Raw genomic sequence first — 27,801 nt, 5'->3', positions numbered from 1 at the left:
CAATCAAAAAATGGGCCAAAGATCTAAACAGACATTTCTCCAAAGAAGACATACAGATGGCTAACAAACACATGAAAAGATGCTCAACATCACTCATTATCAGAAAAATGCAAATCAAAACTTCAATGAGGTACCATTACATGCCAGTCAGGATGGCTGCTATCCAAAAATCTACAAGCAATAAATGCTGGAGAGGGTGTGGAGAAAAAGGAAACCCTCTTACACTGTTGGTGGGAATGAAAACTAGTACAGCCACTATGGAGAACAGTGTGGAGATTCCTTAAAAAACTGGAAATAGAACTGCCATATGATCCAGCAATCCCACTCCTGGGCATACACACCAAGGAAACCAGATCTGAAAGAGACACGTGCACCCCAATGTTCATCACAGCACTGTTTATAAAAATAAGATATTTTTAGAAATACTGTTTTAAACTGACTAGGAAAGCCAAAGGTGGTCAAAACCCAGAAAAAAGTTCTTCTTATTAAAACTTCAAGTGGAAAAATATAACATGTCACAAAGGTTTAGCTTTGCATACCTAAAATTATTATCAGATTCTGTATAGATTAGTTTGCCAACAAAGGTCTGTATAGACAAAGCTTTGGTTTTTCCAGTAGTCATGTATAGATGGATGTGAAGATTGGACTATAAATAGAGCTGAGCACAAAAGAATTGATGTTTTTGAACTGTGGTGTTGGAAAAGACACTTGAGAGTCCCTTGGACAGCAAGGAGATCCAACCAGTCCATCCTAAAAGAAATCAGCTCTGAATATTCATTGGAAGGACTGATGCTGAAGCTGAAACTCCAATACTCTGGCCATCTGATGCAAAGAGCTTACTCATTTGAAAAGACCCTGATGCTGGGAAAGATTGAAGGCAAAAGGCAAAAAGGGAAGAAAGGATGAGATATTTAGACAGCATCACTGACTCAGTGGACATGAATTTGAGCAAACTCTTGGAGATAGGGAAGGACAGGGAAGCCTGGCATGCTGCAGTCCATGGGGTCACAGAGTCAGACATGACTTACCAACTGAATAGCAAAGATTATTACACAAAGACATTATCTTATTGCTAGAATAAAGCATTTATCAATATGGTAAGTTATTGCTTTGATTACATGAATTTAGATTTTAAGACAAAAGGCATTAGTGCTTTCATTTTTTTTAATTTTATGTCTTAAAGTATAATAATTATTTATTTCGAATTTCACAAAATTAATTTTTCTGCTAGATTTCTTTATAGTTAATGTCCCATCTAATGGAAAACATATATTTATCTTGTACTTACTTGTGCTACTATTCCTGCTTAAAAAAAAAAAAAAAAAAAGACAAATGCCCGAAAGACTTACATTTGTCCTAAGATAGTTTTATATTTTTTCTAAAATAATTATATTTTTGATAGACTTTTATTTGCTCTATGAAAGTAATTTTAGGTCTATTTTGCCTGAGTTATAAACATCAAAGTTCATAGTAAATCATTACTGACTTTGGTTAATATTGGAGAAGGGAATGGCAATCCACTCTCAGTATTCTTGCCTGGAGACCTCACGGACAGAGAGGCTTGGCAGGCCACAGTCCATGGGGTTGCAAAGAGTTGGACATGACTGAGAGACTAACACTTTGTTAATATTTATTATATTGAATAATTTTTGACATCATTAGCAAAGTATTGGCTAGCATACTGAAGATAGTCTTTTTGGAAATGAAAGATTTTTTTTTTTTAATGGAAAATTTGGTGGAATTTCAAAACAAAATCATTGTCAGAACTCCCTAAAATTGACCTTGTATGGTAAGAGAAGGAGGACTTAGATTTTTTTTTTTTAAGATATATCTTTTTATTAAAATTTAACATGTCTCTTCATGTTTACTGCAGATGTCAGGATGACACTAGTTAATAAGAAGCTGAGTACTTGTGCCTGGTATAAGGATCACAGTGGAGTTTATGAGAAGACCAGGGGAAGTGACGGGATTAAAGAAAAGGAAGAAATGTAAAATAATTTCTGATTATACGGTGTTTCTGATTAGGTGGAGAAATTATTCCCATGGCAAATAGTATTTCAGAGAAATGCATTTTCCTCCAAAGAATTTGCAGTGTGGCTCTAAGAAATTTGCTTATTTCTGAATGTATTTATTGTAAGCAAAATTAATGTAGAGCAGATTTTTTTTAATTAAGCTATTTTTAAAAAGTAGTTATTAAATTCCAATCATTTACTTTTGCTTCATCATGGCATCAACCATGTTAACATAAGAGAGTCAACTAATTCTCAGAAAACATGTTTTGCAATACAAATTAAGTACTATCATTATTGTATCTAAATGAAAGGCAATCTTTAAATCAAAGATAAAAATTAGTGTTTTGTATTACAAGAGGGACAAAGTCTGATGTGTCATGAAAAGAAATTGATAGTGTAAAATATGCTTTACAGCATCTGGTGGCTCATATGGTAAAGAATCTGCCTGCAATGCAGGAGACCAAGGTTTGATCCCTGGGTAGAGATGATCCCCTTGAGTAGGGAATGGTAAGCCACTCCAGTAATCTTGCCTGGAGAATTCCATGAACTTGGCAGGCTACAGTCCATGGGGTCGCAGAGTTAGACACGACTGAGCCAATAAACAAACCCAGAAACCCTAGCAGTTTCCTGATCTTCTTGATTCGAAGGGAAGCTCTGACTAGAGTGCTCTGCACAACTCCTTGTGTAGTTCCTTTAGAGAATGAGGAATACTGATTACCTACTGGACCCAAAATCATGTTAGATATTTAGGAAATACGCAATATGATTAGTACTGAAAATAGAGTTAATCACTGTGTTCCCAAGGCCTCAAATGGCCTCTCAAATCATTGAGCTGAAAACAGTGAATAAAGCAAAACAGTGTCTTTAATGATTACAACTTCCATGCATTTGTTTATCCTCTCTTTGTAAATACATTATTTTAAATCTTAATTGTAAATCATGTGTCACATATTTGAGTTAAGCCTTTGATCTTTGACTTGATAAGCTAAGGAATGAATAAGAACCCAGGAGAGTAAGAAAGGGATCTATTCAAAACAGTGGTTGATGGACCCTATCAAGGTTTCCCGCTCAATTGTTTAAAAAAAAAAAAAAAAAGACTACTCTCTTTCTTCTTTGCAGTTTTACCAAACTTCCAGCAACAGAACAGGCAACATTTAGTGACCAGAAATATAATAGTTGCCACACATGCTAACAGGAAGCCAATCACATCCAAACAATGGTGCTGGTACCAGGTGAGGTCATGGAAGGCTGGCCGAAGGTGTTTGGCTCCTTTGTGATGTCTGATAAACTTAGTCCAGAAGACTACTCATTCCAAGGGCTTCATAGGCTGATCGTGGTGAATTCTTGATAACTTCACAGCATTTTCTTTATAGCTAAGGATTGAATATATAGTCATTTGAAAAATTTCTTAGGAACACAATATATCTAAATATATTATATATCTAGATATAGCTAAATGTATGTTTAGGTAGACATATCTAAAATTGTTATATATTATTAAAAGTACATTACATAATTCTTAATACATTATGCCATAAAAAATCATCAAGGATTGCGTTCTCAGGCATGTCTGACTCTTTGCAACCCCATGGACTGTAACCCACCAGAGTCTTCTGTCCATGGAATTTTCCAAGCAAGAATACTGGAGTGGGTTGCCATTTCCTTCTCCAGTGAATCTTCTGGACCCAGAATTCAAACCCCTGCCTCCTGCATCTTTTGCATTGGCTGTCAGATTATTTTACCACTGTGCCACTGAGAGGGTAACAGGCAGGAAGGCCAGGAGCCTCCAAACGGAGGAAAGAGGCTGCAAGTGCCAGACATTTTTCTCTCTCTTAAGCGGCAGGAGGAAAAAACCAGCAATATTTTTTCTTCTCTATACAAATTTAAAAGGAGGTTTCTCTTAAAATGCTGTGTTGCCAGGACACCTGGTTTCACCTGAAGCTAACTACTCTCAAACCTTGAGTTAACCAATACATTTCTTTTTCTTATGGAAATGTTGTCTTAAGCTATGTTAATGTACCCCAGACTCTATCTTCAAGTTGGTTCGGCCAAATGGCCCAAACTACTTACTCAGGTATTGTTCCCCTAATCTATGTAAACGAAACTATTTGTTGGTATTCTGCCCTTCTACAAGATTCAAGTCAATCATTTTATGGCCAGGGATGAATTATCTGGTGCCATTCTAAGTTTTATGACATTCCTTTCTTTTCATTAACAGACTGTGAGTGACTATATAACATATAGCTAAAGACTCGCAGAGGGGTACTCTTTCTGCCCCCTTCTGATGCCTATGTCAGAAGCTTTCTCTCTGTCCTTTATATTTTAATAAAACTTTATTACACAAAAGCTCTGAGCGGTCCAGCCTCGTCTCTGGCCCTGGCTTGAATTCATCTCCTTTGGAGGCCAAGAATCCCAGCGTCTTATCGTTCAGCAGCAACCTTTCACCACCTGGGAAGCCCAGAATGCAGAATGCATTTGAGAGTTTCTTTCCTCATGAGGTATTTTAGATGTAGTGGTCTATCAACTAGAATTTGTTGAATGTTTCATAGTCTTAGTAATGATTGGAGGTAAGGGAGAAAATAATAATTTTTAAACAGAAATAGTATTTTGACAGTTCAGAAATAGGAATGTAGAATATATAGTTTGAAAATACAGAACTTTGATCTTGTTTGCTGATGGTGGTATTAGGAACATGATAATAGCAGGAAGCCACATCAAGTGCAGGTCTATGAGAAAGAAATCTTTCCCCCTGCCACTCCATCCTTCTCTAGGTTTGGTCTGGAGTGTTAGTGTTAAGAAGAAGCAAGTCTTTAACAGTATCAGGAAATGGTTTCAGTCTGTGATCTTCATGGCCCTGAATGCCAGATATTTAAAAAATGCCCTATGGACAAGAAGGAGGGCTTGAGTGAGGTAGATGCTGGAATCTTGGCTTCAAGCAACCAAGGGCTACAAGTGCAATGATGAGATGGAACAATGGTGAGACCACTAATCAGTATAACTTCTGTTGAGAAACAGAAGACCAAAAGTTTGGGCTTAGGTTTTTTTAAGGGCTGACTTAGATGACCTATTTCCTTGGATCTGTGAAGGAGATGAAGAAGGGAGGCTATTCTCCCACATTGAAGTGCAGTCATTATTGATGGAGAATACAGAACATTAAAGTATAAAAAATAGTGGAACAGCATACAGAAAGTTCTGAGAATGAGACTTTTGAACCATAAGAAAACTTATACAGAGTCCTGTTGCCCTTTGAACTGTGGTGTTGAAGAATACTCTTGAGAGTCCCTTGAACTGCAAGGAGATCAAACCAGTCCTTCCTAAAGGAAATCGGTCCTGAACATTCATTGGAAGGAGTGACGCTGAAGTTGAAACTCTTGATACTTTGGTGAAGTATCTAATACCTGATGCGAAGAACGGACTCATTGGAAAAGACCCTAATGCTGGGAAAGGTTGAAGGCGGGAGGAGAAGGGGATGACAGAGAACGAGATGCCAGAGATGACAGAGATGACAGAGATGCCAGAGTTGGATGGCATCACTGACTCAATGGACATGAGTTTGAGTAAGCTCCAGAAGTGGCAATGGACAGGGAGGCCTGTTGTGCTGCAGTGCATGGGATCGCAAAGAGTCAGACACTACTGAGTGAACTGAACTGATCTGAACTGAAGGGATTCCAGTTATTTATCTGTAGTGTACATATACGAACTCAAAAACAGCACACAAATGTGGTTGATTGTGAAAATATTCAAATTTTACTAAGTTCTCTCATCTTGTTCCTTTCTGTTAGAGCCTCAGACCTCATGATGAGTTTTCAGCCTCTTTACTTTGCACATTCACATTGGCTCTTGTGTTTGCATATAACAGGTAGACTTAGTGTCTTCTGTGTGTTTATGCTCAGTCGTGACTGACTCTTTGAAACCCCTTGGACTGTAGCCTGCCAGATTCCCCTATCCATGGAATTTTTCTAGGCAAGAATACTGGAGCTAGTTGTTATTTCCTACTCCAGGGGATCTTCCTGGTCCAGGGATCAAACCCACAGTTCTTGAATCTCCTCTGTTGTCAGACAGAGTCTTTACCCCTAGCGCCACCTAGTGTCTTCTTTATATATATACTTCAGTTCAGTTCAGTTTAGTCGCTCAGGGCGTCCCAGTCTTTGCGACCGCATGAATCTCAGGACTCCAGGCCTCCCTATCCATCACCAACTCCCGGAGTTTACTCAAACTCATGTCCATCGAGTCGGTGATGCCATCCAGCCATCTCATCCTCTGTCGTCCCCTTCTCCTCCTGCCCCCAATCCCTCCCAGCATCAGGGTCTTTTCCAATGAGTCAACTCTTCGCATGAGGTGGCCAAAGTATTGCAGTTTCAGCTTCAGCATCAGTCCTTCCAATGAGCCCTCAGGAGTGATCTCCTTTAGGGTGGACTGGTTGGATCTCCTTGCAGTCTAACGGACTCTCAAGAGTCTTCTCCAACACCATAGTTCAAAAGCATCAATTTTTCGGTGCTCAGCTTTCTTCACAGTCCAACTCTCAGATCCATACATGACCACTGGAAAAACCATAGCCTTGACTAGATGGACCTTTGTTGGCAAAGTAATGTCTCTGCTTTTTAATATAATAACCCAGGTCGGTAGGTGACCAATATGCTACTGGAAATCAGTGGAGAAATAACTCCAGAAAGAATGAAGGAATGAAGCCAAAGCAAAAACAATACCCAGTTGTGGATGCAACTGGTGATAGAAGCAAGGTCTGATGCTCTAAAAGAGCAATATTGCATAGGAACCTGGAATGTTAGGTCCATGAATCAAGGCAAGTAAGAAGTGGTCAAGCAGGAGATGACAAGAATGAATGTTGGCATTCTAGGAATCAGCAAACTAAAATGGACTGGAATGGGTGAATTTAACTCAGATGACCATTATATCTACCTCTGTAGGCAGGAATGCCTTAGACGAAATGAAGTAGCCATCATGGTCAACAAAAGAGTCTGAAATGCAGTACTTGGATGCAATCTCAAGAACGACAGAATGATCTCTGTTCATTTCCAGTGCAAACCATTCAATATCACAGTAATCCAAGCCTATGGCCCAACCAGTAACACTGAAGAAGCTGAAGTTGAATGGTTCTATGAAGACCTACAAGACCTTTTAGACCTAACACCCCCAAAAAGATGTCATTTTCATTATAGGGGACTGGAATGTAAAAGTAGGAAGTCAAGAAACACCTGGAGTAACAGGCAAATTTGGCCTTGAATTAGCAAAGGCTAATACAGTTTTTCCAAGAGAACACACTGGTCATTTCAAACACCCTCTTCCAACAACACAAGAGAAGACTCTACACATGGACATCATCAGATGGTCAACACCAAAATCAGATTGATTATATACTTAGGGGTATTATTGAAAATCTTGTTTTTAATATGTCAAAATTAATTATATGGATAATTCAAACAATTAAATGCTATAAAAATGCTTGCAATATTAAAGACTCTTTACAGCCATCATAGACTTAATCACTTCTTTTATTTTTTTCCGAGTGTGAGAACTTGTGTATTATTTGACTGCAGAGATGTGATAGTGCTTTCATAGATATCCAGGGCTCTAGTATTCTTTGGTGAGTAGAGGTGGGGAAGTAAAATTCAGTTGAAAATACTTGAAAGTTCTTACTCTTTCTGGACATCCTTAAAGTTAATACAAAAAATAGATCATTGGTGTCACATTGTTGGTAAATATTAAACACATAAATACAAACAAGCACACATTATATATACATGTATGTGTGTTACTGAGTCAATAATATGGCAGTAAAAGAACTCTAAATATACTCTATTTAATAAGTAAATAATTTTCATGCTACCCCAACAGTTGATTTCTAGGATTTTAGATTTGAATATATACGTGACATAGGTTTTTTATGAAAAAATATGGAATAACATAACAAAGGCTCAGAATATTTAAATGATTACTTTCTGAGCAGAAACAACGACTTAGAGCTCTGTAGAATGGATATTCAATACTATTAACTTGTCAAAATATTACATACCCATATAAAAGGATAAAATTAAAATTCTTATTACATGATTTAAAAGTTTCCAAATATTCTCAAAATCGTAACTGAGCATTTCATATACTTCCTGAAAATGAAAGTGTTAGCTGCTCAGTCATGTCTGACTCTTCACAACCCCATGGACTGTAAGCCCACCAGGCTCCTCTGTCCACGGAATTCTCCAGGCAAGAATAGTGAAGTGGGTAGCCATTCCCTTCTCCAGAGAATCTTCCAGGCCCAGGGATCAAACCTGGGTTTCTGGATTACAAGCAGATTTTTCACTATCCAAATCACCTATACTTCCTGGCCTTACCTTAAACTCAGGTCTCATCCCATAATCCTTTAAGTATGCTCAATAATTCTATTCTACCTATATCAATGAGACTCTAGACAGGGGTTTGATCTGTGTTTTCCTTTCTTCTGACTCCATTTCCAACCATTTACTTTTCTCTGCTCTTAAAAAAAAAAAAATCTTTTCTTTATGTGTTTATTCTGTACTGTCAACTACTGTTTGAATGCCAACAGTCAGGGTTTCAAGAACAACCTCAGTTCACAGAAGCCTTAAGCATCTGACTTATAGTTTTTTCCACTCCAAGTTCTGTTTTTCACTCTGAGTGATGTAATACTTACAATAAGCAGCCAATGCAAAGTTATGATTCTTGTTCCTTGACATCCCTGATTTAAAAATATACTGCTTATGGGAAAGGTGAATCTATGGAGGGAGTTAAAAAATGGTGATTTCCAGAGATTAAGGGGTAGGGAATGATGAAGTAGTGGAGCACAGGGAGTTTTTAGGACAGTGGAGATTCTGTATGAGAGTGTAAGGGTAGACGCATGTCATGATACATTTATCAAGGTATAGACTGTAGAACACAAAGGGTAAACTTTATTGTCTGCAGTGGACATTTGTTCATATCCATACGGATGTTAGTTCACATCATGTAACAAATGTGCCACACACAGGAGTGTGGGACACTGATGGTGGGGAAGCTGTGTATGGGACAGAGCAAAAGATAGTGGGAACTTTCTGCACTTTGTGATCAATTTTGCAGTCAATATGTCTCTAAAAATAGTCTATTAATTAAAAACAAAAACAAACGAACAAAAATACTGCTTAAACCTGCCTCGAGTTTAAAGTGTGAAAGTGAAAAGGTTAGTCACTCAGTCGTATCCAACTCTTTGTGATCCCATGGACTGTAGCATGCCAGCCTCATCTGTGGAATTTTTCAGGCAAGAATGCTAGAGTGGTAGCCATTCCCTTCTTCAGGGGATCTTCCAGATCCAGGGAACAAACTTAGGTCTCCATTGCAGGCAGATCCCTTGCCATCTGAGTGACCAGGGAAACCCACTCTGAAATTAAAGCAGTGTATTTAATAGCTACTTGCTAAGCACTGCTTGTACCTCATTCAGCATACACATATATGAACAAATCATTTTCCCTCAAAACTGTTCTCCTTTATTTCTTCACCATGGTAAATGACACTATTCTCTCCTAAATTGTCCATACAAAAATAAATAAACAAATAAATAAATGTAAAGAAATGACATGCATAAAGAAACAAAAAGGCAAGAATTAATTCTGAAACTCTCTCCCTTAATCTCCACCTTCAGTCTATCAGAAAATCCCATTGACTTTCTTTGTAAATATCTCCTAATTTGCTCGATTTATACTCAAAATTGCTATCATAGTTTGGATTGCTCTAAAGTCTTGAAGGAATTATTGCACATCTATCTCAGCTTAAAAAACAGAGACATTACTTTTGCAACAAAGGTCCATATAGTCAAAGCTTTGGTTTTGCCAGTAGTCATCTATGGACATGAGAGTTGGGCCATAAAGAAAGCTGAGTGCCAAAGAATTGATGTTTTTGAACTGTGGTGTTGGAGAAGACTCTTGAGGGTCCCTTGGATTGCAAAGAGATCAAACCAGTCCATCCTAAAGGAAATCAGTCCTAAATATTCATTGGAAGGACTGATGCTGAAGCTGAAACACCAACACTTTGGCCACATGATGTGAAGAACTGACTCATTGGAAAAGACCCTGATGCTGGGAAAGATTGAAGGCAGGAGGAGAAAGGGACGACAGAGGATGAAATGGTTGGATAGCATCACCAACTCTATGGACATGATGTTGAGTATCTCTGAAAGTTGATGATGGACAGGGAAGCCTGGCAAGCTGCAGTCCATGGGATCGCAGAGTCAGACACTACTGAGTGAACTCAACTGAACTGAATCTCAGCTCATCTCCCTGATTTATTCCCTGAATAAATTCATCTCCCTGAATCTCAGCTCATCTTGCTCCATTCTGAATAATTCAGTAGGCCATATTTATGCAAGGGTAAGTTGTATCATGCTGCTGCTTAAAATTATATATTGATCCTTCATTGATCTTAGATTTTAAGTAAAGAATACTTAGTATTGCTCATTTGACTTTTTTATAACCTATCCTCTAACCACCTCTCCAGGCTAATTTCTCTCTGTCCAAACCCAACAAGTCATCATTACTGAATTTCTACCAGGATTTTGAGTGAATCATTTCATCTCTATTTGCTCTTTTCTATAATTATTATACTATCCCTATTATGTCCATTTTTAGACTAAGGTATGCAAAATAACTTTTAACTTCAAAATCTTGGAAGCCTAAAACAACACGTTGCTTCTTTCTCATGTCACATGTCCATCTATTGAGCCGTTCCTGTTGCTATATTCTTTAATCAGGACTCAGGTTGACAGAGTAGCCACTCTGGAACACACCCCTTTGATATCATAGAGGAAAAGAGAACTCTAGGGTAAGTGCTCCTGACAATTGAGTGCTGGACCTGGAAGTGATTCATGCAACTTCAGTTCACTGTCATTGCCCAGAGAGTATTGAACAATTCCACTAAACTCAGAGGCTAGGACCATTATTGTTGTCAAATATCTGGTATATTTGATAAACACCACTAAGGATTACCATGATAACATGGCAAATAGTTAATGGAAACATAATATTAATAGTCTAAGGTGGATAATTCCCATTAATTCTTGTGTCTAGTTTTTCAGTTTGAGAGTCAAACACTAAAAATGATAGACTTGAAATCATTCCAGAAGGTAAATACTCAGAGAAGTATAAAGGAGCACATTTAATTTACCTTAGGCAGGAATTTGCAGGTTTGCAATGCAGTCCTCCAACAAATTCAACATTAGGTAAGTAAAGGTATGGAAATTCACAATCCCAGTAAGTTCGAGGCAACCACATTTCAGCTTTTCTCATAATCTTACATAATGTGGTAGGTTTTCTTGGACAAAATGAAAGAGAGGGAAAACAATCTCATATGTTAAGTGGGGCATGCTTTGCCAAAGAATTTTCTAAGAAAAATATTTAAAGAACCAACATTAGTTCTATGCAACCCATGAGAAATCAATAAGCCTTCCCCCCTCAAGAATACACAATACTGAGTTTATGATAACTAAACATGGACTTAGGTATGGAATAAAGCCAAAAGCCTGTTTCTTTCTCTTTGCCAACAGAGTCTTTCTGTTTGAGCTAAACCTAGCCCAAACTAGCATGATTCTGCATGCTCAGAATCAGCGTGTGCTCCTAGCAATGAACAAAAACTCAGCCAGAGGTCCTCAACCTACTATGGTAGTCTCCTCCTCTTCTGGAATTCCAATTTATCTCATACTCATTGCTCCAAAAGTGGCTGATATCTTTTAAAAACAGCATTTTTAATTTATCCATCTTTTCTTTTGATGTTTGGTACTGTTCTTCCATAACTAAATACATCCTATCAGGAATGAAAATCCTTTAATAAAAATATGAAAGTAATGACCTTCTTTTCTATACATAATTATAGCTCCTGTCTCACAAGATTTTGTTCTCTTTGGTGAAGATAGAACACTGCATAATAATTTGATGGTGTAATATTTGCCATTTTGACATATTTGGCTGATAAACAGTACCAAAGGGTGACCTTTGAACTGAAGTGGAGACCAAGTGAACATGAAAAATAAGGACTCAAATTAGTGACTCTGCATTGAGTTATCTTCCTTAGTTTGGAAACAGAGCTTCATTTCTGAATCATATTTAATTACTGTGGCATAAGAACCTTACCCAGAGTTAGAAGAAAAAAAAAAAAAGAATCTTACCCAAAGTTTGGTGTCCTTTTGAAATATGTGCTTCATATCACTGATAGGAGGAACCCATATCTATCGGTTTTCTCACTACATGGCTTTTTGAATATTGTCTTGATGTTCTAAGTGTGATGAAGTTTTGATCAGAAAATATAAGGGTTTTTGATCTGACTAGGGCAATCTTTTTATGTAAAAGATCACAAACAAATCTCAGTAATTTAGGGGCTGATTCTGTTAATGACAAAGGTATTAAAAATCCAGTTTCAGATCCAAGACAGACCCCATACTGGAATCTTACTGGTGTTAACCAGGGGTATAATCTTATACACTCTGTGTGATGTTTCTCTCCCATGCTTTATTTTAATGACAGTATTACTGAGATGTATTTTATATGCCACGCAATTCTTCTTTTTAAATAAACAATTGAGTAGTTTTGAGTACATTTATAACATTATGAAAACATCACCACTGGTTCAGTGATAAACGAATCTGGCTGCCAATACAAGAGACTCAAGAGATATGGGTTCCATCTCTGGGTCAGGAAGATCCCCTGGAGTAGGAAATGGCAACCCCCTTCAGTATTTTTGACTGGAAAATTTCACAGACACAGGAGCCTGGCGGGCTATAGTCCATGGGGTCAGAAAGAGTGGGATATGACTGAGGATACATGTGCATGCATGTACACCACTATTAAATTCAAAAGCAAATTTATTACTCACAAAAGAAATCCCGTATCCATTGGCCACCATTCCCCATTTATCCCTGACAACCAGTAACCTATTTTTTTCTCTACTTGCCTGTTCCAAAATAACCTTATTTCCCTTAATATAAATGAATTCATACATTATTATGTCTCTTTCATTGCCTTCTTTCACTTAGCATAATGTTTTTCAAGGTTCACCTGCATGGTAATATGTATCAGTACTTCATTACTTTTTGTTGCTGAAACATTTTTGGCGAGATATACTTCATTTTGTTTATTCATTCATTGGTTGGTGAACTTTTGGGCTGTTTTCATGTTTGTCTACTAATAATGCTGATATGAGCATTCATGTATATGTTTTCTGTATACATATGTCATCATTTTTCTAGATTTTAAACTTAGGAGAAGAATTGCAGGGTCAAATGATTGTTTCACTAACCTTCTAATATATTATCAGATGACATCTTTTTCCTGTTAATTCTCCACTTCTGATTTAGTAATCTGGAGTGGTAAAGAACCCGCCTGCCAATACAGGTTAGATGTTTAGAGACGCGGGTTCAATCCCTTGGTCAGGAAGATCCCCTGGAGGAAAGCACTAACAACCCACTCCAGTATTCTTGCCTGGTGAATGCCACGGAGAGCAGCCTGGCAGGCTGCATTCCTTACAGTCCCACGGAGTCAGACACGACTGAAGCAACTTAGCATGCACACACACACACTCATGTGCTTAATGCATCTTATGGAAATGAAACTGATATTATAGGAGAAATAAAAAAGCAGTTTATCTGAATAAGAAGACTGTGAGACAATATCTCAAATTTGGAAAAGCATTTCCAAATTTCCAAAAGCAATGCTACATTTGATATAACGCTGGGGCATTCGCTGAATGTTGAATGATTAAAGAATTATTTACATCCCTTAAGAAAAGCTAGGAAAGTGTGCCTATGCTTTGTTTTGTTATCTATTATTGATTTATTGTAGACTTTTGTGTTCTGATACTGTGAAATTAAAAACTTGAGTTATATATTTCTGTCTGGTAAAAAAATTATCCATTAAGTTATGATTCTGTTACCTTTTTAGACATTGACCATTTTTGTGTCTAACCTAACAGTTCTTTTTCTCCCAAAATATTTATAAATATTTCCTCAATATATGTTTTGAAACAGATACCACCTTACTCATTTCCTTGTCTATTATTTGAACATATCTATGACATGATTCAGTTTATAATTGTATAATTTATGTTATCCTTTTTTTTATGTTATCCTTTTAAAATCTGAAAAATATACTTGAAATATACTTTATAACAGAAATCCTCAATGGATTCTGAATAGCAATCTATATGTAATAGCATTTTAAAATTTATGAGAGTCAAAGAAATGTTTTTCTTCTATTTACCAAACTTTTATTATTCTTTCTCAGATTATCAATATATTCCCCAAAAGAATGTTAGTGTGCCAAGAGTTAGGAATAAGTCAGAGACAGAGTTATATCCTGTCACTATTCCTTACTATAAAAGAGTTTTCAAAACTGAGTACTAAGTTGTTGGAACCAGAAGTAAACAAATATCTTCAGTCCAGCTGTTGATCAGTCACTGCTTGACCCATTACTCAGAAAATTTCATCAGAAGATTTTCAGTTTTCTTTTCTCACTTTTGCCTTTTGCAGCTTAGACACTCACTTTGTAGCAGTTTTGTCCACACTCTTTAGGGTCAATTCTAGAGCTATAAACACCTGTTTCTGCCACAGAGTGCCCAGAAAAAGCCTCCATGCAACACGTCGACCTTAATTAGGTCATATACCTTTTTTGAATCTGTAGCATATTTCTACATAGCACACTTCAGTAGAAGCACTCATATTGTTTGTGAGTTGTAGAAGAAATAATTTCTCAAAAATATCTTGAAAAAAATGAAGTGGCTACATACAATAAGAGATCACAAGTATAAAGAAAACTGTTACTTAGGAATAAGTTTAATTTCTAGTAATGATAGGGTTTTAGAGATATTGATACTTCTGTTAAAAAATAGCAACAAAAAAAACACTTTTAAAATTCATGTGGAACTACAAGACTCCAAATAGTCAAAGCAATCAATATAAAGAAGAACAAAGCTGGAGGCATCACAGTTTCTGATTTTAAGCAATGTTTTAGAGCTGTACCAATCAAAATGATATGATACTGGCATAAAAGCAGACCCACTGGTCAATGGAACAGACTCAAGAGCCCATAAATAAGCCCATGCATATATGGCCAACTAACATTTCACAAAGCAGATAAAAATATTCAGAGAAGGAAGACAGTCTTATATAATTCTTGCTGAAAAAACTGAATATTTACATGCAAAAGAATGAAACTAGACCCCAATTTTACTTCACTACAAAAATTAACTTGCAATGGATTAAGAAGAATGTAAATGGAAGCCCTGAAACCATAAAATTCTTAGGAGGAAATATAGGGAAAACCTTCCGACATGGATCTTGGCAATGGTTTTTTAAATATGACAACAAAATCATAAGTGGTAAAATTTAAAATAAAAAAGTACAGATTAATTCACATTATAAAGTTTTTGAACGGCAAAAGAAATGATTGACAAGATGAAAAAGCAACCTATGAAATGAGAGAAAATATGTGCAAACAATTTATCTCATTTGTTGCTACTATATAAAATGTCTAAGGAAGACAAAGAATTCAACAATGGAAAAACCAAATAATTCAATTAAAAAAAATGAACAAAGGACCTGAATAGACATTTTTCCAAAGAGGATACTCAAATAGTCAACAAGTACATAAAAAGGTTCTCAACATCACTAAATACCAGAGAAATGTAACTCAGAACCACAATGAGATACCACCTTTCACCTATTAGGATAGCTATAATTGAAAAGAGAACAGATAACAAATACTGGTGGGGATGTGGAAAAAGGGAACCCTTGTGCTCTGTTATCGGGAATGTAAATTGGTAAAGCTACAGTGGAAAACAGTATGGTTATTTCTCAAAAACTTCAAAATAAAACTACTATGGCATTTCCATGTCAGTTGCATCATTATTGACAATACCCATAATATGGAAACAATCTGTTTTTCAGTGACTGAATGGACAAAGAAAATATGGTTATATCAAAAATAAAAAGAATATTAAGTCATGAGAAAAAGGAACAATCTGCCACTTGCTTAAACAGAATGGAACTTGAGGGAAATATGGTAAGTGAAGTAACTCGGAAAAAGACAAATACTGTTTGATATGATTTAAATATGAAATCTAAAAAGAAAGAAAAACAAAAAAGAAAAATGAAGTCACAGAGAACTGACTATTGGTTGCCATATCCTAGAGATAAAGGATAGACACAAAATGTAGGTGAAGGTGGACAAAAGATACAAACTTTCAGTTTTCAAATAAGCAAGTCCTGGGGACCTAATGTATAGCTTGGTGACTATAGTTAATAACTGGTTGTTTTTAGTCACCAGTTCAATTCAGTTCAGTGGCTCAGTCGTGTCTGACTCTTTGCAACCCCATGAACCGCAGCACGCCAAGCCTCCCTGTCCATCACCAACTCCCAGAGTTTAGTCAACCCATGTCCATTATGTTGGTGATGCCATCCAACCATCTCATCCTCTGTCATCCCCTTCTCCTCCTGCCCTCAATTCCTCCCAGAATCAGGGTCTTTTCCAATGAGTCAACTCTTCGTATGAGGTGGCCAAACTATTAGAGTTTCAGCTTCAACATCAGTCCTTCCAATGAACACCCAGGACTGATCTCTTTTAGGATGGACTGGTTGGATCTCCTTGCAGTTCAAGGGACTCTCAAGAGTCTTCTCCAGCACCACAGTTCAAAAGCATCAATTCTTCAATGCTCAGCTTTCTTCACAGTCCAACTCTCACACCCATACATGACCACTAGAAAAACCATAGCCTTGACCAGATGGAACTTTGTTGAAAAAGTAATGTCTCTGCTTTTTAATATGCTGTCTAGGTTGGTCATAACTTTCCTACCAAGGAGTAAATGTCTTTTAATTTCATGGCTGCAATCACAAAATCAGTGATTTTGGAGCCCAAAAAAATAAAGTCTGACACTGTTTCCACTGTTTCTCCATCTATTTGCCATTAAATGATGGGACCAGATGCCATGATCTTAGTTTTCTGAATGCTGAGCTTTTAGTCACTAAGTACTGTCTGACTCATTTGCACCTATGGACAGTAGCCTATTATTCTCCTCTCTCCATGGGATTTTCTAGGCAAGAATACTGAACTGGGTTGCCATTTCCTTTTCCAGGGGATCTTCCTGACCTAGGGATCAAACGTCCTGGCAGGCAGATTCTTTACTACTGAGCCAACAGGGAAGTCCATCGTTCTTAATACTGTATTGTATATTTGAAATGTGCTAAGAGAATAAGTCTGAAGTTCTCATCTCAAAGAATAAGAGAATTTTAACTATGTGTGGTGATGAATGTTAACTAAAGTTACTGTAGTGATCATTTCACAATATGTACAAATATAAAATCATCATGTTGTATACCTGTGATGAAACCATATGTGTTTTTTTATTGAGTTTTGCTTTTTTTTTCTCATTTATTTTTATTAGTTGGAGGCTAATATTATTGCGTATATATGGAATTTAGAAAGATGGTAACGATAACCCTATATGCAAGACAGAAAAAGAGACACAGATGTATAAAACAATATGGTTTTAAAGTAGGACAAGAAAAATTTAACATAAAAAGTTCTTTACCATTTGAACCAACACCCTGCTTCCCTTTAGTATACATTTTACATCCCCATTGTACATTATCAAGATCTGCTTAGAAGATACAGGAATGTCTACTCACAATAAAACAAAAACAAACAAAAATTACAATTTCTTCCTGGCACTGGCAAAGTAACTCCTTAGGAGATAGCATTCCTTCCTTAATCTCTAAAGGGGTCACAATGGCCCACCACTTGCTTTATTGGCCTCTGTAAACTGTCAGTATATTACTCTGTTGTAAAACCCTTTGTCTCAAAAGCATATAACTGTTCTTTGACTTCTAATGGGTGAAATATTCTCCAGAGCTTTCTGAAAGACTCTCTCCTGGGTTATAATCCTCAAATTGGCTTAAATAAAATTTGCCACTTGTTTCTTAGGCTAACTATTGGCTAATTTCTTCATCCGCACCTGAAACTAATACACTATAATATATTAATTATATTTAAAAAATCTAACTAAATAATGCAAGTAGGGTACTGCCTCCACTAAGATAATTAGTATATTGTGCAAAATCATCCTTAACACAATTAAATAAATTAAATAAATGCTGCTTTTAAAAAATCAGTTATGAAAAACAAAAAAAAAGGGGGCACACAGACTTAAATAGAGAAAATCTTTTTGTTGGAGTCAAAACTCACTAGTTGACTTACAATGTAGTTATGAACAGAACAATAACAACAGGATGACAATGAGATAAGTTTAAACATCTAGAAACATGGTCCTTTAGAGAAAAATCTTCCATGTTTCTCTTCTGGGAGACAAGAATAGAGAAACCAAGATTTATATATTTTTTTTCCAGCTTCATTCTCACCACTTTACAAGCCCAGGACTCAGTCAACCAAGTGTTGATAGGATGCAAATACAAAACTTGAAAAGAGAAGATTAATCAGAAAGAAAACAGAGTATATAAAAAAGAGAGGTAAAAAAGAGAGACACAGTGAGGGTTATGGAACTTACACTGTCAGATTTGAGTTTTCCAGATATTTTGAAAAAATTAGTAACATCAAACAGGATATATGGAGAAATAAAGAAAATATTTCTTCTGTGATACATATTTTCAATACACAATGATCTAAAACAAAACAGAAAACCAAAAGCTTAAAAAAAGGAAAAATTAAATAAAAAGTGATTATTTTCACTCAAAACAGTTAAGCAACAGAATCTTGTATCCCACTTAAAAGAAAACTTAAAGGTTTCATACAGTCAGATAGATACTCACATTATACATATGAAATAAGAATCATTATTGCATGCAAATTTCTTTTACCTAAAAACTTGCTGTAATACTCATCCCATTCTGGAAATGAATAATGTGCAGATATCACATCACCCATGGTATACAATAACCAGTTCTCCAGCCTCTGTATAAAAGTCATACTGCCTATCAGTCTTGATGTGACACCAGGAATATATGAAGAAAGCATAAGAATCCCAGAACACAATCTCTCGATGACTTTTTCATAGGAAAACTGCAAAGAATATATAAATGGAATATTGATGAGTTCAGCCACTAATTCTCTACAAAGGCTTAAAGGGTCAGCAATACAGATATCAAACTTAGCTGTCTGTAGCCTGCTGAGTAACTCCTTCTTTGTGACAGCACTTATCACATACTCTTTTGGCTGTTGCTAAAAAAATTTGATCATTTTCATCAGTTTTACTTGCCTGTCCCATCATGAAAATTTTGGCAGTTCAAAAGAAAGTGTGTAGAGATCAGCACTGAATTCTTCCATGAAATTTTCTTTACTTATTGGAAGTTGAAGAATCTCCACACTAAAGGGAGTCTTGGATGATCAAGCAAAGAACCCGTTGAAGGTACCAGGATGGTTATCTCATGCCCATGAAAGTAGAGTTCATCCAGAATAACTTTAAAATTAATCCAGTGACTAAAATCCATGGGTCATACAAGTACCTTCTCAGTAGTCCTTCCTTTCAGGGTCAAAGAACCATAAATGTAGCATGAAAAGGACACAGAAGCCTTTCACAGTTTTCATGACATTAACTGTGCTCAAACTAAATCTGGGTTTAAACCAATTGCATGCAACTCACAATCCAAAAGGTCCCTCTGAGCTTCACAGTCAGTTTATAGAAGGTTGGACTAAACTTTGAGTTGTGTACTTTGCATGAAAGATTAAAAGGAAATGCAATTGCTTTGATGGAAAGAAAAATATCAATAAGGTCAATAAAATGAGTTACAAAGAAACCCCTCAGAATGAGAGTTTCCAAACTTATTTTAGTTGATATCAAAAAGGGCATGTGAAGTTAAACATAAATTCATAATAATTTCTAAATAATGTCAAGAATATCCATCATCATCTCATGTGTATACAATGAAGACTAGAATTTTTTGGAAATAAATAAATAAATGGCAAGTAGATGGGGAAATAATGGAAACAGGAAGAGACTTTTATTTTTTGGCGCTCCAAAATCACTGAAGATGGTGACTGCCGCCATGAAATTAAAAGACACTTGCTCCTTGGAAGAAAAGCTATGACCAACCTAGACAGCATATTAAAAAGCAGAGACATTACTTTGCCAACAAACGTCTGTCTAATCAAAGCTATGGTTTTTCCAGTAGTCATGTATGGATGTGAGAGTTGGACTATAAAGAAGCCTGAGTGTCGAATAATTGATGCTTTTGAACTGTGGTGCTGGAGAAGACTCTTAAGAGTCCCTTGGACTGAAAGGAGATCCAACTAGTCCATCCTAAAGGAAATCAGTCCTGAATGTTCATTGGAAGGACTGATGCTGAAGCTGAAACTCCAATACTTTGGCTCCCTGATGCAAATAACTGACTCATTTGAAAAGACCCTGATGCTGGAAAAGACTGAAGGCAAGGGGAGAAGGGGATAGCAAAGGATGAGAGGATTGGATGGCATCACCGACTCGCTGGACATGAGTTTGAGCAAGCCCCGGGAGTTGGTGATGGACAGGGAAGCCTGGTGTGCTGCAGTCCAAGGGGTCACTAAGAGACGGACACAACTGAGCAACTAAAGTGAACTGAACTGAGATTTTTTTTTTTTTTTGGATTTTCTTCTCTGATTTTATTCAAATGTTTGTTTGAACAGGATAGTTAGTCTCTGTTGTGTTTTTCTTACTGATAAATCTGCTAAATATTCAGATAAGAATGAGGCCATCACTTACTGCCTGATGGAGTAACTATGCATACTTTGAGATGTTAAGACAGAGAGACTTAGAGCCAAATGTTTTGATGCTAAATTCAGTACTCTCCCTGCTAAATCACATCTATCTTTAAGAGAAACAGAGAAATATATCTTTTCACTATTAGTGCAGATAAGAGGTCAAGCTCTGGTTCTCATCAGACTAATGTTATATTGAGAAGAGATACTTTATTAATAGAGTGAAGTAAGGAAGTCATGAAGAACATAACTTGATAATATTATCCTTCTATCCAGCAAGTCTAATTGTATTATCTTTGCCTTCTTGTTCTAAAATAATTTTTATAATGCAAAATTCCATTTTTTTTTTTTTGCTTGAATTTTTGCAACTTGAATTCACTACACTCTGTAGAAATGAATCCAATGATATTTACGGACATTGGCTTAAAAAGTTTATTTTCCTCAAGCAATTAAACAATAGGAATATATAAAGATAACATTGTCATAAGAATAATTGTTTCTTAACAAAAATATAATTATGTAATTATCCAATTGTTTACTATTTCTACACATTCTACTCCAAAATTATAAATCAATCTATTTATGTTTGTAGATGTCACCATTACAGTCATTTATATATCTAATCTGGAATTACTACAGAACCCTCATGGTCTCACTGCTTCAAATTCTGCACACGTGCAACTCACATTCCATAGAGAAATTTTGCTGCAGTTTAAGTTGTGTCTGACTCTCTGGAACCACATGGACTGTAGCCCACAAGATTCCTCTATTCATGGGATTATTCCAGCAACAATACTAGAATGGGTTTCCATTTCCTCCCCCAGAGGACCTTCTTGACCCAGGATTGAACCAGCATCTACTGAATCTCCTGCTTAGCAGGCAAATTCTTTACCACTGAGTCACCTAGGAAGCTAGAGAAACTTCACTGATTTTTTTTAAAATTCTCTTTCACAAATTATCTTATTTGAGTCAAATGTTTTAATAACTACGTCTTGTATAGATATTAGAATCTATACTCTCTGAAATGGCCCAAAAGATGCTGACTTGACTTCTAATCTTATGTTGTTTCACATTCCTTCCCCATTGATATCAGCTTTCTTTGAGGTTTTCATGGTAAGAATTTCTTTTCTGGAATGACATTAACAAGACTTCAGAATAGGAAATCTCTACTGTCATCCCCACAGAACAATGATTTTGATAGTTACCTCAGGATGAGCATAACTTTCTGGGAATCTGAAAGCCCAATGAAGAAGTTTCGGCCCACCATGGGAGCAAATAATCCCAAGAATGTATGCGTTGAAAAGGGTAAGATGAACAGTTTTGCTTTTTGTGTCACTTCTTCCCCAATTATCATGGTTCAGTGCCACAAAAGATCTATGTAAAATATAATTTCTCCCACAGGAGAAAGTGAAATTGTGTGAGTCAGTGCATGATGTCCCAGCAATAGGAATATCTTTTTTTTTTTTTTTTAACCTTGCCAAGATTTCTGAGTGATCTGCAAAGCTAAGGGGTTACAAGAGGCTGGGATCATTGCTGTGTCTTAGAACTCCTCAAAGCAATGCCGCTAACCATTTTGTGGTTCTTCCTACTAAACAATTTGCAGACTCCATCAGGTGGACTTCCCACCATCTCCTTGGACACCTCATCTGCAAACCAGTCTGAGTGGCCACAGGCTTCCCCAATGCTTCATCTGTCTCACCCACTCCACTCTACTCCTCCTCCCTGACCCACAGAACAATCTCCTCTGTGCACTGCCGTGGACAGCAAGAGTTAGCAAATGCAGAAATCTGACCCATATCTGTGGTATTGGGAGAATACTCACAACCTTGAACATTTCAGGACTCTATATTTGAGAAGACAAATGGGAAACTCTCAACATGGGGCTGGTATTGTGGGATCAAAAGGAGATACACAACCTAAATAAATCCCCCACAAGAGGGAGAAATCAATGGGGAAGAGACATTGGTAGGTTGTCTGCAGGGTCACAAAGAGTTGGACATGACTAAGCAACTAACACTACACTTCTACTGCTATTTAGTACAGTTGATTTAAAATTTTCAAGGCATCTTCACAAAAATAGGAAAAACACTCCTAATATTTGTATGGAGCCACAAAACACCCTGAATCACCAAAACAATCTCCAAAAGAAAGACAAAGCTGAAGATATTACACTTCCTGATTTCGTTATGTTACTAAGAAATAGTAATCATGAACTGAAATGACACTGGCATAAAATATGGGCAAAGACCACTGAAACAGAGTTGAGAGTTAAAAAAAAAAAAACTGTAAGAAATATGGGCAACTAATATTCAACATGAGGTCCAATAACAATAGGTGGAAAATGGATAGTCCTTTTCAATATACAATGTAGGAAAACCAGATTACCATGTCCAGAAGAATGAAACTGGACCTCTATCAAATGCCACTCACAAACTTAGCATGAAATGGATAAAGAATTAGACATAAAAACAAAAACCTAAAACATTCCTGGAAGAACAAATAGGGAACATGTTCCTTGACATTGGTCTTGGCAACAGTTTTTTGGATTGACCCCAAAAGCACAGCAATAAGAACAAAAGTAAACAAGTGGGACCACAACAAAATAATAAGTTCTGCACAGCAAAAAAGAAGAAAGAAAGAAAAGGCAACTGACAGATTATATTAGCAAGCCACATATTTGATAAGGCATTAATATCCCCCAAATAAAAAGAACTCATATGTCAAACCCAATCTCTCAATTTACTTTGATGTACAACAGAAATGGTGGCTCAGTGGTAAAGAATATGCTTGCCAAGCAGGAGACAAAGTTTCAGTTCCTGGGTTGGGATAATCCCCTGGAGAGGAACATGGCAACCCACTCCAGTATTCTAGCCTGGAGAATTCCAAGGACAGAGGAGCCTGACAAGCTACAGTTCATTGGGTCGCAAAGAGTCAGACATGACTGAGCAACTAAACAACAACGACAGCAGAAATTAACACAACGTTGTAAATCAACTATACTCCAATAAAATTTAACTTTAAGAAACTCATACAATTAATAGTAAAATAATCTGATTTAAAACTGATCAGAGGCATCGAATAATTTTTCCAAAGAAAACATATATATGCCCAACAAAAAAATTGAAATGCATTTCTAACTTTCACAGAAATGCAAATCATAGCCACTTTGATATATCAGCTAACGCTGTTAGAACTAGTTCAGTTCAACCACTCAGTTGTGTCCAGCTCTTTGCGACCCCTGGAATGCAGGGTGACAGGCTTCCCTGCCCATCACCAACTCCCAGAGCTTACTCCAATTCATGTCCAGTGAGTCAGTGATGCCATTCAACCATCTCATCCTCTGTCATCCCCTTCTTCTCCCAACTTCAACCTTGCCCAGCATCAGGGTCTTTTCAAATAAGTCAGTTTTTCAGATCAAAGTATTAGAGTTTCAGCTTCAGCATCAGTCTTTCCAATGAATGTTCAGGACTGATTTCCTTTAGGAAGGACTGGTTGGATCTCCTTGCAGTCCAAGGGACTCTCATAGGTCTTCTCCAACACCACAGTTCAAAAGAATCAATTCTTCAGCACTCAGCCTTCTTTATAGTCCAACTGTCACATCTATACATGACTACTGGAAAAACCATAGCTTTGACTAGATGGATCTTTGTTGGTAAAGTAATGTCTCTGCTTTTTATTATGCTGTCTAGGTTAGTCATACCTTTTCTTCCAAGGAGCAAGCATCTTTTAATTTCATGGCTGCTGTCACCATTTTCAGTGATTTTGGAGCCCCCAAAAATAAAGTATCTTCCTGTTTCCATTGTTTCCCCATCTATTTGCCATGAAGTGATGGGATCAGATGCCATGATCTTAGTTTTCTGAATGTTGAGTTTTAAAGGTATGAAAAGGGTGAAAGATAGGTACTTGTATTACATCATGTCATATGGTTTATTGATATTATATATGAGGGAATTGCATCTAAGGGTATAAAAAGTACATCTCTGAGGGAAATAAATGCCAGAAACTGAGAATGTGATTTTAGGATCTCAGTCTACTTAGCCAAGTTTAGAGCCAGAATCTAGAACATTAGTAGAAATGGAGTGGAATTCAGAAGCAAAGAACCTAGGGAGGAAACAAAATTGAGAAACAAAAGGTCAGTGGCAATCCATTATGAATTGCAGGACTGATGTTTCTCTGCTCCATAGACTGCATATTATTCTAAGCCCCAACTGTACTGCTTTTTAAAATATATCAGTTGATATCCTCATAAATTTATGGATAATGTTAGATCTGAGATTACAGGTGAATCATTATTTTTGGTAAAATATGTTGAATATAGCTGAAACAAATACCTCCCTCACCATAAAAGACAGTCACGTTTAGAAATCAAAGCATAGAATTTCATGGATCATTTTTTATTTATGGCACATAGAACTTGACATTGTGTTCATAAATATACATGCATATATGTACAAAATATTTGTGTATACCTGTGATAGTTTAAAATTATCATTTTAAATTAAGTCTTGATATGGAAGAAATTTGAGCAGGATTTCCTAACATAGTGATGTATGAAATGCAACTAGTTTAAATATAAATTATTTTAGAACATGTTATACTAATTGACTAGGAAAGCCAGAGGTCATCAAAATGCAAGGGAAAAAATTGCCTATTAAAACTAAACTGGGAAAATAAAGCATGTTACAAAGGTTTAGCCTCCGTATACCTAAAATTATTAGCAAATTGTTTATTTAATACAATGATGTATAGATTATTTAAATAGGTAAATATTAGTGCTTAGAGAAGTTCCAGTTTCTATAAAATAGAATAGATTGACTTATTTATCAGAGTAGTTCTTTTGGATAAACAGAAAATTCAGAAATAAGGTATCTAAATCTTGAATCACTTAAGCTCCTTTATGTTAACATAATTGTATATTATGCAAGAGATCTTGATTTTGGCATAAAACAGTGAAAGATTCAATTATGGTTTTTAAAGAGTATTATAGAAAAGGACATTATCTTACTGTCAGAAAAAATGCTTTAGCACTATGATAAATTACTGCTTTGATTACATGACTTAGGCCTTAAAACAAGCAGCATTACTGTTTATGTTTTTTAAGCTCTATATCTTAAAGTATAATAATTATTTCAAACTCATAAAATTAAGAAAAAATAATTTTCAGATGTATTTTTTATAGTTAATTCCCCATTAAGGAATAAATTTATGTTTACCTTGTTCTTATTTGTGCCACTATTCCTGTAAAAAACTGAAAAATGCCCAAATCATTCATATTTGTCCTACTTCCCTGGTGGTTCAGACAGTAAGGAGTCTGCCTGCAGTGCGTGAGAACTGGGTTTGATTCCTATGTTGGGAAGATCCCCTGGAGGAGGAAATAGCAATCCACCCCAGTATTCTTGCCTGGAAAATCCCATGGACGTAGGAGCCTGGCAGGCTACAGTCCACAGGGTCCAAAGACACAACTTCTTTAAGATAACTCTATATTCATTCTAATATATTTTTTATGTTCTTAGACTAATCTGATAAAGTAATATTTATTCTGAGATTGTAATTTAAGGTCTATTTTGCCTGGGATATAAATATCAAAGTCTATGGTAAATCATTACTAAATCTGGTTGATATCAGTTCAGTTTTGTTCAGCTGCATCAGACTCTTTGCAGCCCCATGGACTGCAGTACGCCAGGCCTCTTTGCCCATCACCAACTTCTGGAGTTTACCCAAACTCATGCCCCTTGGGTCGGTGATGCCGTCCAACCATGTATTATGTTAAATAACTTTTTGGAGATAGACTTTTAGAAAAGAATGTTAGGGACATCTTTTTTAAAGGGGAGAATTGGGTAGAATTCAAAATCATTGTCAAGACCCCCCAAAACTGATTCTGTATAATTAGAGAAGAAAGAAAGGGAATGCTCTTTCTTCTTTTTTTTTTTGAGATATCTCTTTTTATTAAAATTCAAGCTGTGTTTTCAAGCTTACTGCAGATTTCCAGCAGATGCTAGTTAGTAAGAAGCCTAAGTACTTGTGCTTGCAATAGTGATCAAAGGACTATTTATGGGAAGACCAGGGGAAGCGATGGAAGTGAAGGAAGAATTTCTCTTTAGATGGAGAAATCATTCCCCGTAGCAAATAGCATTTCTGAGAAATGCATTTTCCCCAATGAATCTGCAGTGTAGCTCTAAGAAGTTTGCTTCTTCTCTCCAAATGTATATGTTCTAAGTAAAATTAATATAGGGATTTTTTTTTAATTAAGCTAGTTTAGGACTTGCCTGTTGGTCCAGTAGTTAAGAATCCACCTGCCACTGAAGGAGACATGAGTTCAATCCCTGGTCCAGGAAGATCTCACCTGCCACAGGACAACTAAGCCTGTTCAGTAAGACTACTGAACTCCCACTCTAGAGCTCCCAAGCTACAACTACTGACACTCACACGCCCTAGAGCCTGTGCTCTGCGATATAAGAAACCACCTCAATGAAAAGCCCATGGACTGCAACTAGAGTAGTTCCTGCTCACCGCACCGAGAGAAGGCCCCTGTGCAGCAATGAAGACATAACACAGTGAAAGATAAACAAATAAATGAATTAAAATAAATGTTTAAAAAATTGTTACTTTGAAAGGATGGGTATTAAATTCCAGTCATTTACTTTTGCTCCATCATACCAACAACCATGCTAATCACTAGTTGTCTGAAGCTATGAAGTGTTACAATACAAATTAAGTACTATTATTATTATCAAATGAGTACTATCTTTACTAATATCCAAATGAAGGGCAATCTTCAAATCAAAGACAAAGCAAAGCTTTGTATTCCAAGAGGGACAACATCTAATGTATGATATGAAAGGAAATTGATGGTGTAAAATGTACTTTACAGATGAGTAGAAACCCTATGAGTCTCCTGATCATCTTGACTGGAAAGGAAGCCCTGACTAGAATATGCACTACATTACTCCTTGTCTAGTTCCTTTAGAATATATGCAATAATTATTACATACGGAACCCAAAATCATGTCAGATATTAAGGAAATAGTCAATATGGTTAGTACTGAAAATAGAATTACTCGTTA

General features: G+C 36.4%; 1 pseudogene; it reads right to left on the bottom strand.

The window, feature by feature from the left end:
- Positions 1-27,785, bottom strand: part of LOC110150325 (UDP-glucuronosyltransferase 2C1-like) — a 28,837-nt pseudogene extending 1,052 nt beyond the window's left edge.
- Positions 27,786-27,801: the final 16 nt, after the last annotated feature.

Source organism: Odocoileus virginianus, chromosome 29 (genome assembly GCF_023699985.2).
Source record: "Odocoileus virginianus isolate 20LAN1187 ecotype Illinois chromosome 29, Ovbor_1.2, whole genome shotgun sequence".
NCBI lineage: Eukaryota > Metazoa > Chordata > Mammalia > Artiodactyla > Cervidae > Odocoileus > Odocoileus virginianus.
This window is presented reverse-complemented; position numbering and strand designations above follow the sequence as displayed.